The following is a 20700-nucleotide window of genomic DNA, read 5'->3' on the forward strand; positions in this document are numbered from 1 at the left end:
TTTTTAGTATAGACAGGGTTTCTCCATGTTGGTCAGGCTGGCCTCGAATTCCCAACCTCAGATGATCCGCCCACCTGGGCCTCCCGAAGTGCTGGGATTACAGGTGTGAGTCACAGCACCCGGCCAAAAAAAAAGGTGCACATTTTTCAATCACTTACTGGGCTTAAAAGAATTGTACATCCCAGGCATTCAAAAAAAAGCAAAAGAAAAGAAAAAAAGGATAATACAAAATCAATTTAGGTAAAAAAAAAAAAAATAAGATTTTGCCAACTTTTCTGAACATGTGTGACAAAACCTTTTAAGAGCACTGAGGTTGACACTTTTTCCCTACAGGTTTTCCAGTTTAATGGATGATCTAGGAAGTCTTACTTCATGTTTATCCAGTGGCTTTGAGTCCTCTGAATCCCCTGCTGCTAACCTGAGGATATCAAATTTAGGAAGCAGGGCCCAATGTCATTAGAAAGAGACTAAATGTTGTATAATATTTAATACTGCTCTGTCTGCTTATCCTGACAGAGCAGTATGCAATAGATTTTTAGAATGATATTTCTCAAACTTGGTTAGAATGAAAAAGAAAGCAACATGCTTTGGGGTTTTGGAGGCAGGGGGTTGATTTTGTTTTTGCAAGTTTCATTTATCTGAAAAACTTCATTTCCTACTACAACAGGATAAATGATTCTACTTGATATACAGGTCAAAAATGAAATAGAGAGCAGGCCTAGAACACTAGATATATTTGTCTCTAACTTGACTTCTAGCTTTATTTTCCCCTCTTTTGAGGAGCTTCATTGATTAATTTGGTAGCATGAGTATGGTAGAAAACTCAGGACACATCTTTTTCAATGAATGATTTTCTTTGTAAAAATTCATTTGAGTTTTGGTCTGGGACCATGATTCTGACCATGACAATACCACCTACTTCTGTTCTTTATTTGGTCTCTGGAAAATCCGATCCCTGAAAATAAAGTAGATGTGTACTTCCTCAGAGGCTTCCTGTTATTTCCATGTGACTGTGTAGAAAAATTAATATCTGAAAATAGGTAACAACTGGGGAGAGGATCTGTGACAGGGAAATGTTTAAAGGGACAGAGTTATTTTTAAGAGTTTGAAACATTTAAAATCTTTGGTTATATGTAAGTCATGATATATGACTAACTGCTAAATAGGGAAAACAATTCATGAAGATACCTATTTGGGGTCTCTTCATCAAACAGCTAATCTTCATCCACAGGGCTATTTGAAATAACAAGTAGAGTTCCCACTCACATTATTTTCCTAGGTCCCCAACTGTATTTGTTAGGATTGTCTTCAGTTGTAGGTAACCTCTATTTGGGGGTTAACATATTTATTCTCAAAGCAAATTTTCTTCTTAGTCGAGAGGTCTCTTTAACTGCAGGTATGCAGTAACTAAGGTAACTGGCACATAGTAAGTGTTCAATAAATCTTTCTTCTTTACTTGCATGAACGAAGGACATCTTATAAACCTTGTATTTCACGTCAGAATGCCAGACTCAAATATTTCCATGGGGGTAATAAATGATCACGAAAAACATAATAAACAGGCTAGACTGCCAGCTTCTCCTGTGAAGGAGCTGTGGTCTGAAGCTTCTCCTCTACTTCTTTCAGAGGAACTCTGGGTATGTGGCAGGCTACATAAATACTCAGTGAGAACTGTGTGTGGTAACGCTGTGATTTGTGAATTGTGACATAACATGCTTATCTCTGCATAAGTGGCAAGCCTTATACGGTGGTTCCAACTCTAATTTGCAGTTGAACTGCCTTGCAGTGGGCCTACTGCTTGTGGCATAATCACCAGGGTGGTCGTCCAGACGTATTAATTACTCATTTATCCCTGTATGGATTTAGGACGATTGCTATGACTTCAGATTATTACAAAAACAATTATATGAAGGTCCTGTTGCTGAAGGTGAGCATAACGTTCTTTCTCTTGCATTTCTCAATGCTAGAATTCCTTTACTTAAACTAATTTTGCAATGAGTTAAGAAACAAATGTTGGAAGGAGCTGCATTTGGGAATTCGGAAGGCCTGAGTCAAAGTCTTGGCTCCTTTATATGAATTGTGTGACCTTGGGCAAGTCACTCAACCTTTCTAAGCCTGGTTCCTTCCTGTCCACAAAATGGGTAGTGGGTGGAGATGGAAATAATTACCCTCCCTGCCTCACATGGGTGTTCTGGGGAGGAAGTGACACAATGAACACAGATGTATTAAATCGACTGTTAAATGCTGAACATATGTCAAAGTTGTTTCTTGTTGACCTGCCATTTTAAAACACACGCACACATACAAGCACCAAACATAATAACAGAAAAGAACCAGTGATGGAAAGTCTGCAAGTATGCTTATTTTAAACAGCTTATCTTCATCAACAGGGCTATTTGAAATAACAAGTAGAGTCCCCATTCACATTATTTTCCTAGGTCCCTGACAATATTTGTTAGGATTGTCTTCAGTCATACAGAATCTGAAATCAGGATTCTAACCCGACATTTCCATTTCTGCCTTCTCATTCTTCTTTGCCTGTCCCTTTTTCTGTGTACCTGCAGAAAAGTGTGGGCTGTTGCTCCTGACTCAGTCCCAGGCTTAATGTGGTTTTATATTCTGAGCTCAGTTCAGCTTGAAGAGCCTTCCCACGACTGTGGAGGTAGCTCTCATTCTCTAAGCAGGGAGAGGCACCTTCATGAGCAGCTGGAGAGTTTTACACTTCTTTTGAGGTAGGCTTTCCTTTTGTAGCCACAGCTCAGCTTCAGCACAGCTGTTAGAAAAGTCACACCATGGAATACTATGCAGCCATAAAAAGGAACAAGATCATGTCCTTTGCAGGGACATGGATGGAGCTGGAAGCCATTATCCTTAGCAAACTAACACAGGAACAGAAAACCAAACACTGCATGTTCTCACTTATAAGTGGGAGCTGAACAAAAAGAACACATGGACACAGGGAGGGGAACAACACATACTGGGGCCTGTGGTGGGGGTGAGGAAGGAAGAGCATCAGTATAAACAGCTAATGCATGCAGGGCTTAATATCTAGTTGATGGGCTGATAGGTGCAGCAAACTACCATGGCACACGTTTACTTATGTAACAAACCTGCACATCCTGCACATGTATCCCAGAACTTAAGATTAAATTAAATTAAAAAAAAAAAAGAAAAGTCACTTCAAGTACCAGGGCACCATGGAGATTCCTGCTGTGGTCTTAACAGTTGCTCCCACCCTCCACCTAGCTAGCAGTGGTTTCCCTGTGACTGGAGATGGTCTAAAACAAGCAGTGGGCAAATGCGCTCCCAAAGAATGGAATCCCACAAAGTTCATAAAACTAACAGACAATCAAGCATGCTTTGCTTGTGGCTTATGGTGTTTCGATGTGAGAGCATACAGAAACAATGGCGAAGCAAAGAAACTCAAGCTTCTAATTCCAGCCAATGACGGCCTGCACCATCAGAAGAAGCCGGGCTCTGGGTGGACTCTAAGAAGAAATGAAGCTGGAAGTAGCCTGAGGAACCCAGCTCCCTTCCTGATCTACTAGTTAGTTCTATGAAAAGCACTTAACCATATCAGCTCCAAACCACTCTTTAAATATACAAGAACTCATGGAAAAGAGGTGTGGGATTCTTCTTTTCCCAGTCCCTCACCTTTCTGAGGATGAATAAGTTATTTCATGTGGGATTCTCCACTTTTCCAGCCTAACACAAATAATTTATTCACTCAGAATACTGCATGTAATCTTTGAACATCTATATGTTGCTTTTATAACTGCACTGTGAGCTTATCATATTTTTATGCTTCTTGAGGGAAGGATCACATATAATTTAAGATTTATAGCTTCAATAACATGAGCATTTATTCAATCATTTACCAACTTATTCATATAAACATTTACTGGATTTACAAATCTTGACTGAAAATCTACTTTGTAGCGAGGCATTTGGGAAGGCTCTGGGAGGGATACAGAAATGATGAAGTCAGTCCCCTAAGTTAAAGAGTTTAAAATACACTGGGCCCATAAACATATGAAAAGGTGCTCAACCTCACTCATAATATGAGAAAAGCAAATTAGAGCTGCATGAAGATTTCGCCTAATACAGCAGAAAAACTGCCAAAGTGAGAACCCCCTGTGTTGACAAGGCTACAGGGAATTAGGCAATCCCAGGTATTATTGGTGGGTATGTAAATTAGTACAGAAAAATCCCCAAACAGGGCAATTTGGAAATCTCTGTAAAACTTATAAATGCATGCAGATTTTGATGCAGTGAGCCTGTGTGTGGAAACTTATTTTGCAGACATACATGCACATACAAAATGATATAAGGGCAAGTTATTTGTTGCAGCATCACCTATAATAGCAAAAGATTGTCAAAAAAGAGATAAGGGGCTTATCTAGTGATAAGTGATAAGGGGCTGGTTCTCTGTATAATGGAATACTATGCAACTGAGAAGAACGATATGGAAAAATGTTGAAGATCTGTTTTTAAAATAAATTTTATTGGCTGGGCACGGTGGCTCACGCCTGTAATCCCAGCACTTTGGGAGGCCAAGGCCAGTGGATCACAAGGTCAAGAGATTGAAACAATCCTGGCCAAAATAGTGAAACCCCATCTCTACTAAAAACACAAAAATTAGTGGGGCGTGGTGGCACGCTCCTGTAGTCCCAGCTACTTGGGAGGCTGAGGCAGGAGAATCGCTTGATCCCGGGAGGCGGAGGTTGCAGTGAGCCGAGATCATGCCATTGCACTCCAGCCCAGGTGACAGAGCCAGACACTGTCTCAAAAAAATAAATAAAAATAAAAAATAAATTTTATTGTATATATTTGAGGTTTACAACATGATATCATGGGATATACATATACAGAAAGTGAAATGGTTACTACAGTGAAATAAATTAACATATATCTATCACCAAGATCTTTGTTTTTTGGATTTTATTATTTTATTATTTTTTTAAAAAAATTTTCATTTCCATAGGTTTTTGGGGAACAGGTAGTATTTGGTTACATGAGTAAGTTCTTTAGTGGTAATTTGTGAGATTTTGGTGCACCCATCACCCTAGCAGTATACACTGAACTCAATTTGTAGTATTTTGTCTGTTACCCCCCTTTCACCCTTTCCCCCAAGTCCCCAAAGTCTATAGTGTCATTCTTATGCCTTTGTATCCTCATAGCTTAGCTCCCACTTATGAGTGAGAACATATGATGTTTGGTCTTCCATTACTGAGTTACTTCACTTAGAATAATAGTCTCCAATTCCATCCAGGTTGATGTGAATGCCATTAATTCTTTCCTTTTTATGGGTGAGTAGTATTCCATCATATATATATATCTCACAATGTCATTATCCACTTGTTGACTAATGGGCATTTGGGCTGGTTCCATATTTTTGCAATTGCAAGTTGTGCTGCTATAAACACGAGTGTGCTAGTATCTTTTTTGTATAATGACTTCTTTTCCTCTGGGTAGATACCTAGGAGTGGGATTGCTGGATCAAATGATAGTTCTACTTTTAGTTCTTTAAGGAATTGCCACGCTGTTTTCCATGGTGGTTGTTCTAGTTTACATTCCCACTAGCAGTGTAAAAGTGTTTCCTGTTCACTGCATCCATGACAACATCTATTTTTTTTTTTTTTTTTTTTTTTTGGTGGTAGAAGTGTTCCCTGTTCACCGCATCCATGCCAACATCTATTTTTTTTTAAATTTTTTGATTATGGCCATTCTTATGGGAGTGAGTTGGTATTGCATTGTGGTTTGATTTGCATTTCCCTGATAATTAGTGGTGCTGAGAATTTTTTTCATATGTGTGTTGGCTATTTGTACATCTTCTTTCAAGAATTGTCCATGTCGTTAGCCTACTTTTTGATGGGATTTTTTTTTTCTTGTTAATTTCTTTGAGTTCCTTGTAGATTCTGGATATTACTCCTTTGTTGGACGTACAGATCGTGAAATCTTTCTCCCAGTACGTGTGTTGTCCGTTTACTCTGTTGACTGTTCCTTTTGCTGTGCAGAAGAGAAGCTCTTTAGTTTAATTAGGTCTCACCTATTTATCTTTGTTTTTGCTGCATTTGCTTTTGGGTTGTTGGTCACAAAGTCTTTGCCTAAGTCAATGTCTAGAAGAGTTTTTCTGATGTTTTCCTCTAGAATTTTTATGGTTTCAAGTCTTAGATTTAAGTCCTTGATCTGTCTTGAGCTGATTTTTATGTAAGATGAGAGATGAGGATCCAGTTTCATCCTCCCACATGTGGCTTGCCAATTATTCCAGCACGATTTGTTGAATAGGGTGTCCTTTCCCCACTTTATGTTTTTGTTTGTTTTGTTGAAGATTAGTTGGCTGTAAGTATTTGGGCTTAGTTCTGGGTTCTCTATTCTGTTTCATTCATCTAGGTGCCTATTTTTATACCAGTACCATGCTGTTTTGGTGACTATGGCCTTACAGTATAGTTTGAAGTCAAGTAATATGATGCCTCCAGATTTGTTCTTTTTGCTTAGTCTTGCTTTGGCTATGTGGGTTCTTTTTTGTTTCCATATTAATTTTAGGATTATTTTTTCTAGTTCTGTAAAGAATGATGGTGGTATTTGGATGGGAATTGCATTGAATTTGTAGATTGCTTTTGGCAGTAAGGTCATTTTCACAATATTGATTCTACCCATCCATGAGCAGGGGATGTGTTTCCATTTGTTTGTGTCATCTATGATTTCTTTCAGCAGTATTATTTTATTTTTTTTGCAGCTATTGTAAAAGGGGTTGAGTTCTTGATTTGATTCTTGGCTTGGTCACTGCCGGTGTACAGCTGAGCTACTGATCTGTGTACATTAATTTTGTATCCTGAAACTTTGCTGAATTCATTTATCAGTTCTAGGAGTTTTATGGGGGAGTCTTTAGGGTTTTCTAGGTATACAATCATATCATCAGCAAACACCTATAGTTTCACTTCCTCTTTATCGATTTGGATGCCCTTTATTTCTTTCTCTGGTCTGATTGCTCTGGCTAGGACTTCCAGTACTATGTTGAATAGAAGTAGTGAGGGTGGGCATCCTTGTCTTGTTCCAGTTCTCAGAGGGAGTGCTTTCAACTTTTCCCCATTCTGTATAATGTTGGCTGTGGGTTTGTCATGGATGGCTTTTTATTACATTGAGGCATGTCCCTTGTATGCTGATTTTTCTAAGGGTTTTATCATAAAGTGATGCTGGATTTTGTCAAATGCTTTTTCTGTCTCTACTGAGATGATCGTGTGATTTTTGTTTTTAATTCTGTTTATATGGTGTATCATATTTATTGACTTGCGCATGTTAAACCATCCTTGCATCCCTGGTATGAAACCCACTTGATCATGGTGGATTATCTTTTTGATATGCTGTTGGATTTAGTTAGCTAGTATTTTTGTTAAGGAGTTTTGCATCTATGTCCATCAGGAATTCTGGTCTGAAGTTTTCTTTTTTTTTGCTATGTCCTTTCCTGGTTTTGGTATTAGGGTGATGCTGGCTTCACAGAATGATTTAGGGAGGATTCCCTCTTTCTGTATCTTGTGGAATGGTGTCAAAATGATTGGTACCAATTCTTCTTTGAATGTCTGATAGAATTCAGCTGTGAGTCTACCTGGTCCTGGGCTTTGTTGTGTTGGTAATTTTTTTATTACCATTTTAATCTCAGTGCTTGTTATTGGTTTGTTCAGGATTTCTAATTCTTCCTGATTTAAGCTAGGAGAGTTGTATATTTCCAGGAATTTATCCATCTCTTCCAGGTTTTCTAGTTTATGTGCATAAAGGTGTTCATGGGAGCCTCAAATGATCTTTTGTATTTCTGTCATGTCGGTTGTAATATTTCCCATTTCATTTCTAATTAAGCTTATTTGGATCTTTTCTCTTCTTTTCTTGGTTAATCTTGCAAATGGACTATCAATTTTATTTATCTTTTCAAAGAACCAGACTTTTGTTTCATTTATCTTTTGTATTTTTTTCTTTCAATTTCATTTAGTTCTGCTCTGATCTTAAACCATAATCTATATTTAAGTGAGAAAACCAAGGTCCAGAGAAGCATGTACAGCATGCTATCTTTTTTTAAAAAACGAAGAAAGATAAGAGCATACATTAATGTTTTCTTGAGGTTGTATAAAGAAGCTCCAGAAGTATACACAAGGAAATAATGAATGTGTTCAGGAGTGATGGGAGGTGTGTAGAGTGTCAGGTGGTAATGGAACAGATAGGAACTGAAGTTTGAACAAAACCCTTTACTGTTTATCTCTTTATATTGTTCTGGTCTAAGAGCCATGTGGATGTATTACCTCTTCAAAATACAAAATAAATATGTTTTAAAGATTTTATAGGAAAGATATACACATCCCAATACTATGTACTATACACATTTCTGCCTTATTTTCTAATTAAATTTAAAACTCCTTCAGAGATGAATTACATAAGAGCCTTTTAAACTAATCTCTCCATTTCTCCCTCTCCAATTTCTCTTATAAATCCTTGCCAGACTAATCTTCCCAAATACCTTGTTAGACAGATTGCCAGAAATGATTCCTTATGGTCTCTGCACCAAATACAAACATCTCAGACTTTTAGGGCTCTCCACAAACTCACCCCACCCAACCAATGCAATTTAATGTCCACAACTGAGATCTCCAACAAGCATCATCTGCTTCTATCAGGGTGGGTTCATCATTGTTCTTGAACATTTCCATCCCTGTGCCTTTGCTTGAGCTATTTCCCATCTGTGGGGATGACTTACACTTTCCCCTCTGACTATTCTGAAGTTCACTGTCTTCCAAGGCCGCTCCCTTCCCTAAAGGCTGCATTTTGAGCCCATTCTGATCTATCCCTTATGTGACCTCCATGATACTGTCAGTACTCTGTGCTTAACTCTGATTCTGCAATAAAACTGTTAGTTCCTTAGAGATAAAGACAACTGGACCTTTAGGCGCACGCACACGCACACACACACACACACACACACCCCCCACTGGGACCCGTTGGAGGCAGCAATATCAACCACAGGTAACTCCAGCTTTCTGGGTCTTACTAAGAAGATGCTTTCCAGGTCACAGCTATAAGGAATGGCTAGACCCCAAGTAATTCTCCATTTCATCTTTCCTAATGGAGTTTTAGGGACACTGAGCCAAATTTTCAGATTCCTGTTAACCATTTTGTAGAACAGGCACCTTACTTTAGATCAAACAAATTCAAACGTTACTGATTCTACCTGGTGAATTGGAGGGTGGTCTCATGTAAGTTCTTGCTATTACTACCACCATCACCACCAGATGATGGAAGAGCTGTGAGGACACTTGAGTTCTCCAAGAGAAAAGAGGGCAATATCTGTTCCCAGTCCCTTTAGGCCCTTGTCTGAGCCCCCTGGAGCAAGAGAATGAGGCTGAACCTGAAGTGGGTTCTACGAGAGGCTGAGGATGGAAGTGTCTGGGCAGTGACAAGAGCCAGAGAAATTCGCATTATTTCTTTTCATATAACCTTATTCACACTCCCAAATACATAACACCTTGAGAAATTTAGCTTATATTTGATATTCATTTACTGGCTCCTCATGCAGTATTCGTCCGTGATGCCACTGATAATGAACATATAATTTGATGTTAGGAATGGCCAGGAGGTTACATCTGGAGAGCTGCCTCCCTCCCATCCATTGGTAAGGGCTGCTTGGAGTCTCACTGAGAAACATTTTGAAGCCCAGTCCAGCCCACTGGGAGAGAGTACCAAAAGCCATTGCAGATATCTGCCAAGGGCTCAGGGTACGAGGACACATGTTCTGTGGATTGGATGCGTCATCCTTGTTCCTATGCAGACAAGGAAAACTGGGCCCTAGAGAAGGGGAGGGGCTTGTTCCCAGGTCTTATGATCAACCTAGAACCAGAGCCCAGGCTTCTTCTCTCCCGATCCAGGCTTCCCTTTCCTGTCAGGTTGTTTTGCTTTTTAGATCAATGGAAAAGTAAGGATCATCAAAATAACAAATAATCCAAAACTTTCATTTCAGTCGAGTTTTTATCTTTCATTCCTTCCCTTCTCTCTGCCAAAGAAGCTAACTGTTTTAAAAGAAAATATTCAGCTGATTTGAGAGATTTTCCTCCTTTCTCTCTTGCTCCCTACTGATCTTTTGGGGAAAGGGAACAGAATAGACAAAATACAGGCAGTCTGAAGGAAAAATAAGTAGGGCTCTATTTGTTATTGCATACGCTGTGTAAATAATCCAGAATCGATGGTGCCTGTAAACTTGCTTGGATGCACCAAGATTCTTTTCTCTCCACAACTGTGATTTTCCTGAAGTCCCTTCCTCCATCTCTTGCTTGTAAAACCCTCACCCAGCTCCACCTTTGATTTCTGCATCTGGGCTTATGGGCAAACAGTAACTTTTAAAAAGATTTCCCACCTGACACATCATATTATGAGTCATCACACTTGGGTGTACCTTTGTCTGACACGCCAAGTTTTCTCCGTTAGCATTTTAAAAGGCAGTCCCTCGCTCATGATAACAACTTGAAATCCATTGATTTAGAGTAGGTTTTAAACCAGTGCATTTCAAGCATCTGAAAGAGATCTAAAATTTGACCCTAACAGTAAAGGTCCAGGCACTTGAATGTTTTGCTGCTCTTCCAGGTCTTTATTCGGGATTCAAAGGAGAACCTCAAAGACTGTTACTATAATATCCAGGACATCAGCCCTAAGAGAAAAGGGAAATGGAAGAAAGCCTACCAGCATTTCAGGATCAGTAAATGAAACGAGACAGGCTCTGGTGAAAGACCAGGTATCTAAAAGTGACATTTCTCAGTAACTAGCTGTTCTATTCATTCCAAAAACATATATTGAATTCTGGCCGAGGGTCAGGAACCAGGGATAACAAAAATCAATCAGCCATATTCCATGCTCTTCAATTCATAAAGAGTGGGAGAGGCTATATACACATGTAAACAGGTGACTTCAGTGCAGTGTGACAAATGGTAATGAAGATGAAGACAAAGCAGTGCTGTGAGAACACTTCCAAAAGTGACTTAAAGGAACTTACTGCTGCCATCATTCACTCTGCATTTGTTACATACCACCCTCCATGTGCACATGGCCGTTTCCATCTCATCTCCCTATCATGTTGTAGGGGCCATGTGGTCAACTTACTTGTTGTCTTTACAGGGCCTGCTCCATGGCAGATGCTTAATTAACAAATTAGATCCACAAATATTTATTGAGTAGCTTGTACCTGGTGTGAGACAAAAAGTAGAGAGGAGGCTAATAATGATGAATAAATTCATTTCCACATTCAAGGAGATTACAGTTCCGTGACCATGAAGATGTAATATGATAAGGTGTCGTAAAAGCAACACAAGCAAAAGTGCTAGGAATGCAGGGCCAGGAAGGGTCAATTCTGTTCGGACTGATAAGGAAGCCGTAAGGGAGAGGAAAGAGCATGGAGTCCTATGGAGCAGGACCACACGCAAGAAATGGTGGGAGATGGAGTGAAAGAAGAAGCTGGAAATGTAGACAGGCCAATGCCCCTTAAAGACTTTGAACTTTATTTTTGAGATAAGAAAAAGTCTATTATTGATTGATGCAAATGATGACTTTCAACAGTCCCAGATATGTGCGATATTACTGTAGTTAAGCAATTACTGAGAGCCACCTGGACCATAAACCTTGGGGCTATTTTTCTCCACATTAAGCTACATTCCTCTTCCTAAGGACTGGGCCTGTATATATAAAGGTGTCACTATCCCTTCGTATACGGGCCAGGCTATGGTGCAGTGGAGCCACTTAGATGGGAAGCTTGCATCTGTGACTATCATCTCTGCCTCTCCTCAATCTGGGTTTGCCTCCCCCAGGGAAGCCACTCTAGGCCCCTTTCTCTGCCCTCTCCTCTGGATTCTGGCTGATCCCACGGGGGTTCTTTATCGGCCTCCCTCTCCCCAGCAATTCATTGTCATCTCCCCCAGGGCTCTCTCCTTGGCCTGCATATTTCTCCATCTTCAAGATGATGAAACTACATCTTAGTGAGGTTGCCCATTGTCACACTGCTAGTAAGCGTAGTGAGTAGAAAAGGGCCTGTAGTAGTACTTCCAGAACTAGGACTCTGTGTTACTTTCTGGAAGTGAAGCTGGTGCAATCTACACATAACAGATGAGATCAGCCACCTGCAGAGCCGTTTCATAGACAGGATATCTCACAAAATTAAGGAAAGAAGAAAGCTCTGGAAATTTAATCAAGTATGATGAAATGTGAAAACGCACACAACTTCTTATCAGCAAGATTGTCCTTGACAATTTCTTTAAAACCACTATCCCCCACCAACTCTTTATCCCCTTATTATGCTTGGCTTTTCTTCACAGCACTCATGATGTATTTGCTTCCTTGATTGCTAACCATCTTGCCCATTTGAATATGAGTTCCTTAAAGGCTGGGGACTGTATCTTCATCTAACTTTGATCCCTAGCACTTAGAACAGGGCTTGACACATAGTAGGCCAGGAATCTATAAAATCTGTAGTTTAGCGATTGTCAAGTGAAGAGACTGACAAAGCATCTTCCATTCTTCTGCCTTTCCCCAAAGATTCTCATTCTTCTACGCATTATCAATGTGCAGAGAGCCACTGTCACAAAAGGAGCATGTTGGCCTCTCAGCTATGTCAGAACAGAACAAACAGCAAGCCACTGATTTCGTCTGAACAAGGGTATTAACACATATTTAGAAAGAATGTGCCAACACAGGTAAAAGAAAGGGTAAAAGAAAGAGCTTGCACCCATGGAGCACTTACTCTAGGCCAGTAAAGCTCTGAGTACTTTATCTTTTTCGACTCATTGAATCCTCACAACATTTCTATGAGGGAGATAGGTGTATATATTATCCCCATTTCATAGATGAGAAAACTGAGGCACAGAGAAACTAAGTAACTTGTCCAAGGTGGCACAGCTAGGATGTGGGATTCGAATTCAGACAGTCAGGCTCCAGAGTCCCTGCCAGGCAATGAAGAACAATGCTTGTGGCAGATGAAAGATGGCTGTGAACACTTTGACATTCTGCCCATCAATGAGTGAACTCTATGTCCCCTACCTCTGAACCCACGCTGGCCTGAGGCTGGCTTGATTAATAAGATATCACAGAAGTAACACTATGCCAGTTGTGGGCCTAGCTTTTCAGAAGACTAGCAATTTCCATTTCTTTCCTCTGGGAGACTTGAGCTTCCATGTAAATGGTCTGACTACCCTGCTGGAGAGGCCAAGTGGAGAAGCCCTGAGACTCCACAGAGAGACAGAGGGAAACTGCAGGGCCCAGTTGTCCCTTCTAGAGCACCAGTCATGTGGATGGGCCATCTGGGGCCCTCAGCAATGCCTAGTTGACTACCACTAGGTAACTCCATTGGATGTCACGTGGAGCCTAATGGTCACCAAGCTGACCTGCATCTAAATTCCCAATACACAAAATCATGAGCTATAATAAAATGGTTGCTGCTTTATACCACCAAGTTTTGGAATAGTTTGTTACGCAATTATACTGTGTTAACTGAAACAGTGTTCATCAAATTTTTTGACTGAGACGCACAGAAGGAAATACATTTGCCACAAACTCTACATATGTACATACTAGAGAGACCCTGAAGTTTAGCTTTGGATCCAGTCTTTGAAAGTCCAAGTGGCTGAATGTCTAGTTCAACATCATTTCCAGAATCTCTGAACCTGTGAGTGATCAGCAATAACATGACTGCAAAGGTTGCGTGAACCCAGCAATGTTAATAATAGAACAAGGAAGGCTGTTGGATTTATAAATATCTGAATATTCACTTTGAAATATTCTAGATATAACCCAGAGTGAAAATCTATATCTGCATCAGTAAGTTGAAGTATAAATGTACATTTATTACTGCAAGACTAAAACAGAGCCATAACGATTATAATGCTATAAATGAAACCATTAAAAAAATTTCAAAATAACAACCAAATGTTGTTAATGGTAACAACAAATAATAACACAGTATATATCAGTTTACTTTTAAAACAGCATTCTATCCTTTTTGAGCCAACACATTTTTCTAAATTTAAAAATAATAATAAATAACAATAGAAAATTAGATTGATTCTTTTTACTTACATGAATTTATGTTTTAATAACTTAATTCAACTGAGGCTGTAAGTCTGACAAACTATATACTACGTTGCTGTCATGGATACTGTGGGCATCAGCTACATCCCCATTCAAGACCTGATCTCCCGGCTGCTGGGACTGCTGCTGGTCCACAGATGTCAGAGGTCAGCCCTCTCTGGGAATTGCCCTCTGCTGCCGCTTCATCCAAAGTCAGGTTCCCTCCCCAGGGGCATCCAGCACCCAAAGACTGGTCCATGTACCCCAACATGGGCCAGCTCTGGAGGGCCCCCCTTTAGCTTTCCAGCTTGCTGTGGAGTGGACTGAGGCCTTTATTGAGACAGCTTCACAGTCTAGCTTCTCTCTACCTAGGCCTGCTTTGTCCCTTCCCCCACAGGTGTCAATGCCAAGAGCTCTCCCTACAATTATTTTTGTTCCAGACAAGGTAAGAAATATACGGAGTATTAAGAAAAGAAGAAAGTGTTAGAGAAAGGAGAAACTCAGAAGCATCTAAATTCACCACTGAATCCAGGTGAGTGCTGTTTTGTTTTGCGAATGGGCAGTTTAATGGCTGAAAAACAGTCTTATAGATGACAATCTGAGATGTGGTTATTTCTACCTTAAATGTCAGACTTCTAAAAATCTAAGGAGTAATTTTTCATAAAATTTCAGATTTATTCCTATATCCCCCAAATTTATTTCACCATGGGGTTATGAAGCTTTGGCCTCAACTTCAGGTGAATATTAACCCTTAATATTGGCCATTTGGCATTTGGCCAACATATAGTCAGGGCACCTCAAACTATATACTTGCATTTATAGGCATCTATCTATCTATTTATCTATCTAATCATCCATCCATTCATCTAAAACAAAATCTCGTAAAATAATACTTGCCCTTATTATACATAATGTCCTCTAATAATTTCTATTATATTTCATTTTTAAAATTGCTCATTATGACCTACTAAGTTATTTTCTTGACCCACCAATGAGTCGACACTTAGTTTGACAGAGGATACCCACTTGCCAAGAATCGGCGGCATTCTCTAGGAGAAGTAATGCTTGAAATCAGCCAACCCTGATATTCAGTTTACTTGGCAGGCAGAGTAGGGGTCCAGCCTCATGACACAAGGGTTAAGATCTCCCATTTCATTGTCTTGCTCTGATCCACACTCAATAATCATCTTAGTTTGCCCTGTGGTTTCTGCTCCCCTGCCTTGGACTTGCTCTTTCTGCTTTGCCCCACTGGTTGTCTGATTACAACTGCTATTCACTTCAGGACTTGGCAGAGATGCCCTTTTCTCCCAGAAGCCTTTTATGACTCTAGGAGCCTAGGTTAGGTCTCCTCCTGTGTAGTCAAAACTGACTGTATTGGTCTTGCTTGTTTACTAGACGGTGGGAACTAAGAGCCTACAGACTGTATTTTATTTATCTTTGACTCCCTAGGACCTGACATCGTGGTTGGCACTGAGCATGCAACTTGGTAAATATCTGCTGAATAAGCAAATATTTGTCTAGCCATTTACATATTCCTACTACAGAGAGACACTGTCCTGGCCAGCCATTCACCAACCAAACAGCAGAATTTGGGCTTGTTTGGCAAATATAAATGATATTGTAAATTCTTGTCAATTGATATTTTGGGACTTATAGCTCTTTCTCCTGTGGGTTTAGTTTGCATGAGCCCATCCCCATTAATTTCATTAACTCTGGAGGAATCACAAAATTTAGTTTCTAGAATGGCAGAGTTGATTCCCAAACCTTTATGATTTCACCTAATTAATGTTGTCTTCCAAAATCTTGCCAGCAGCCATCTGATGTCTGACTGTAATATCCCTCTTTTGCCCCCTTGACATCAGTTTTAAGTTCGGGGAAAATGTTTGAAATCTAAGGCTCTTTAAAATACAGCTACCCTCTATATCTTCATGTCAATCAAAGTGATGGCCATAGAAATCGGCTTTAAGCTATCTTCTACTTTCTCTTGATTTGGTATAATATCTGTTTTCTAAATTGCCTTTGAATATTTGAATTTCTTTTGTGGGATTTATCTTTTCCTTTTTGAAGCTCAGTTTTTTAAAGGAAGGCCGTTAACAATTTTCCAAATTGTGTTTTTGGTCTCAAACCACATTCATTGGTGCTCAATGAACACATCTGTTCGTTTAAAAATCAGAGCTGGTCATCGCAATAGACTTTATAGAGATATCCCAACTAGAACTTAGGTCTGCATGGGCCTGTGGAATTGATGTTATTAATAAATCATCTTGGGTTACTTATTTCTTACTTGTGGTGAGGGAGGGATAAAGATGCAAATTTCCAACCAGGATAGAAAATGAAGAATACTAGCACTTGAGCAAAAACCTTAAGCAGAAAAAAATGAAGAACAGAAAGGAGTGACAACAGTGGCAACAGCAGCCATATTTCAGTGCCTCTGAGTAGCAACAGTCTTCAGGATGGAGTGTGTTTCCCCCAGTGACTGGTTTAACAGAAACAAGAAAACAGCTGCTAAGGAGAGCTATGTGACAAGGGGTAGGAGGATAAAGGTCTTATAAATGAGCAAAACAAACCTTATGAAACTACTCGATACAAACCTACAGGCGCGATGACTTTATACTGTTATCAGTCATTTCAAAAAGAAAAATTAAGGTCTTCTTTAGAGCAGTGCACAGAGAATTCTCCAGGGAATGACAGAGAGCAGAAAGCAGAAAATACATTCAGAAATGAACTACTGATGGCATATTTGACCTGTGACATTTTTGTTCTTCTTATCCTCTGGCTAAATTTCACCCTTGGATATATGTAAAAGCTCTTACTAAATTAAATGGAAGTTAAATGTGCATGCTCATAGGACAAATTTGGCCTGTAGTATCTTTCCAAGGATATTAATAAAGTACGAGAAGTGAAAATGATTGTTACGCCATCGGAGTTCCTGCTTCAGATGAGAAATGCTGGGAGAGAGAGGAGGCACTGCATTATTTTCTCCTTTGGAGAGGCTCCATGTCTGCGCTCTCTACCATCAGTACCTTCTCACGGACACTGACATGAGTCCACAGAAGCATGCTGTCTTCCAGCCAAACAGTCTGATCCCTGCGGCAGAAGGCTCCCAGACAATGTGAACGCAGAATGGATTGTGAAATCATCAAGTAAGGGAAAATACGGACTTTCATTCCAAGGTAAAAGTGTGAGTTATCACATTATCACATCTTTATTGGTGAGAGAGGCAGGAATGCTACAGGGGAAAAAGTACTAGGTTGGGAAACCAAACAAGTGAGTGAGTCTAATGTCTGTTAGAAACGAGGTGTGTATCTTTGTGAATACAGCAAATGACTTGGCTACACTAACTGCTGGGTTTGTCGCCTATAAAATAAAATGGTTGAGGAATTCGGGAAGGGATTATCTAGCTAGTTCTGGCCAAAGGCTGCTCATGTTGCAGACTGAAGGTTGCTGGAGCAGGGGAGAGTGTGTGCTGGAGAAGTTGGAGCACACCCCAGGATTAATATGGTGTATTCTAGCTCTAATATTCTGTGGTTTATAAAATATCAAATTATCCATTAAAGTGCTCTACTAGCAAATAAGACTATGATAAAAGTTATAAAGGAGGAAGAAAGTCAAAACAAAACTTAATCTGAGAAGATTCTGACAATGTTCAAAAAAACCCCACCCTGTATAATAAGAGTAATAATAAACTGAGAAATAACAATAATTTATTTAGTAGCTACTACATAAATGTTGAGCTGTGTTGCAGATATGTTACATTCACCATCCCTAACCCCTACTACACTCTGCACATTAGATGTGTTAGATTGTATTTTCTAAAGATGGACACAACAATATCTCCCATTACACATGCTTTTCTAGAACTTTGTCCCATCACCATCAGGAGGTGGAATCTAATTTCCTTCTCCTTGAATCTGAGTGGATCTGGGACTCATTTGTAACCATCAGAATGTGGCAGAAGTCATTCTGCAGGGGTTCTGAGGCTAGTTCCTAGGTGTGGCTCTTGTCTTGTTAGCTGGAATACTAACTCTTGAAGCCTTTAGTGTCTAAATAAGCAATCTGGCTGCTTTGATGTTGGGAACTGCCATGTTGTGAGAATGCTTACACAGAGAACACATGGAGAGGCCCTGAGCCAGTGTGAAGACAGATACCAGACAACTCCAACTTTTCCAGCAAATGCTCTTCACATTGTTCCAGGTCCAGCCACCATTGGACTGTAAATACATGAGCAGCCCAATGCCAGAGCTAGCTAGCTAATCTGTTCCCAAATTCCTGATCCAGAAAAACTGTCAGAGATAATAATAGTAGTGTTGTTATTTTAAACTACTATGTTTGGAGTTATTTGTTACTTAGCAATAGCTAACCAGCAGATTTCAGTACTTTTGGTACCTGAAATTGGGATATTACCATAAACAAAAATCTGTAACATTGGCTTTGGGACCAGGCAGCAGTAAGAAGCCAGAAGGGACTTGTAGAGTCTGTTAGTGAAAGCCTGAAAAGTTTTGAAGACAGTGTTAGCAGAAGCCTTGAGGGGCCTATTGGTGGGGCTTAAAGGAAAGTGAAGGAAATACTACTTGAGCTGCAGGGAAGGAAACTCTTGTTATGCAGCAGTGGGAAGTTCAGCAAAATTGTCACCAGCAATAATGTGAAAAATAGAGATTGTAGCTAATGAACTCAATGATGTAGCTAGGGAGACTTCTGGAAAATTGAGGGTGTTGAGGGTGCTGTCTGGCTTCTTTTAGCTGCCTATATTAAAATGAGAGAAACGAATTAAGGAAAAGCTATTCCATTTTTGAGTGGAAGTTGGAAGAATTTTAAAGGATCCAGAACAGCCTTTTCAGCCAGCAAAAGGTTCTTGAGTTAAGAAATGGCTTCCTGGAAAAGATGACACCCAGGGCGAGACTGTAAGATTCTTTATTAAGACCTCATAAAGATCTAGGGTAGTACCTCTCTGACCCTTTAGACAGAAGTTCTCCAAAGGATCATAAGGGCATTCCTCACAGATACTCACAGTTAAACAACAGGGCTTCTAATGACTTTAAGGGCATTGTTGCACAGCAGGCTTACAGGGAACCAAAGTGGAGAAGGACTTATCTTGAAGAGATGCATGGATTTTGTCTAATGGAGTGGATTATAAATTAATATGCAGGAAGCCCATACATTTTCTAAGGATATTGTATCAGTTTGGGCTAAAGGTACAGAGATGGTATAAAGTGTAACAAAGTCTTTGGAACCTCAACCTTTTACAAGTAGGAAGTAAGCTGAGAAGTTTCCTCAGTTGCAAATACAGGTCACTTCTTATGGAACACAAGGGATATCCCAGAGACTGCAACCAAGGGCTCAGAAGGCAAAGCCAAGAACCATGGGAAATGACTCCCAAGAAGTGGGGCTGAGTTCCAGTGAAGGACCCGGAGACATGTGCCTGGATGGATTTTGTAATTGCTGTGTCTCAATGACTGTTGTGTGCCTCCCCCTTCCTCCTTTTTGTCTTTTGCAGTTATCTAAGTTTGGTACTAGGCTCAGAATATCCATTGTATGTTATACATGTGTGGGATGGTAACTTGTCTTTATAGGTCTACAGTTGGGGAAGGATAGTTTTCAGGGTAAAGAACCCAAGGAACCACACCTGGACTTGATTTAGATCCTTGACCTTGAGCCTGATGCTTTCTGCAAGCTCTTGATTTTTATAGAAAAAAAATATAGTCAAAAGCACAGAACCTGTCATATTTATTGTTGTGACTTCCTTTTCTCATTGACATCTAAAGCATTGACTTAGGTCTTACTTCCTCCATGAAGCTCACTGCTTCATGACTGAAAATCAGCACCTTTGGAGCAGGAAAGAAGCTTGTGTTTGCCCAGCACATGATTCAGGGTTTTACATTTATTAAACATTATATGCTTGATGATAGTGAAAAAGCCTTAGACCTTTCCTCCTTCTACAGAACCTAGGGAATATCCTCCTCCTTGCTGCAGAATTCTTAGTTTCAACACTGTCAATCCCGAATGACTCAGAAAGTATTCATGTATGATAAACCATGTATATTATGGAATTTTAGCACTGAAAAAGACCTTAGAGGTCCAATAGTTCAACCCCTTCATTTTACAGATGAGGACATTGAGGTTTTATTGGTCAGTGGGATGATTTACCATAAAGTGGTTAAGTGACCTGCCCAAGGCTGTGTAACTAATGACAGAGCCAAGACTAGAAATTCCTCCTGTCATTACATTCCTTCCTTCAACAAACTTTTCTGAGAGCCTGCTATTTGCAAGGCATGTGACAGATTCTTTCCTTCTCTGTTTCCCTTTGTACTCACTAGATGATGTTCAACAGAATCAGGAAGCAGAGAAGCACTCAAGCCAGTCTACTGAGTCCCTTCTTAGTAGTTCTAGAAAAGGTGTGATGGGTGGAGGTGTTAAAGCTATTGCCTTTGGCACAGTATTGTCTGTGAATTGGTACTATTTATGCCATACACTTTGTGTAACACCTTGCCACAGATCAAGAACGAGGTAAACTGGCTATTTTCCAAATAGAATATTTTTCTTGCTCAAGTGGCTACTTTCAAATTGTACACGATTTCATTTTGTTATAGCAATTGTTCTTACCAGCTGCTCTGGCCT

The 20700-nt window shown here is 39.9% G+C and overlaps 1 protein-coding gene across 2 annotated transcripts in view; it reads right to left on the minus strand.

The window, feature by feature from the left end:
- KIF6 (kinesin family member 6) overlaps positions 1 to 20700 on the minus strand; it is a 373885-nt gene that overhangs the window by 125291 nt on the left and 227894 nt on the right. The window lies entirely within an intron of this gene.

This window comes from Hylobates moloch, unplaced genomic scaffold (assembly GCF_009828535.3).
Source record: "Hylobates moloch isolate HMO894 unplaced genomic scaffold, HMol_V3 SCAFFOLD_20, whole genome shotgun sequence".
NCBI lineage: Eukaryota > Metazoa > Chordata > Mammalia > Primates > Hylobatidae > Hylobates > Hylobates moloch.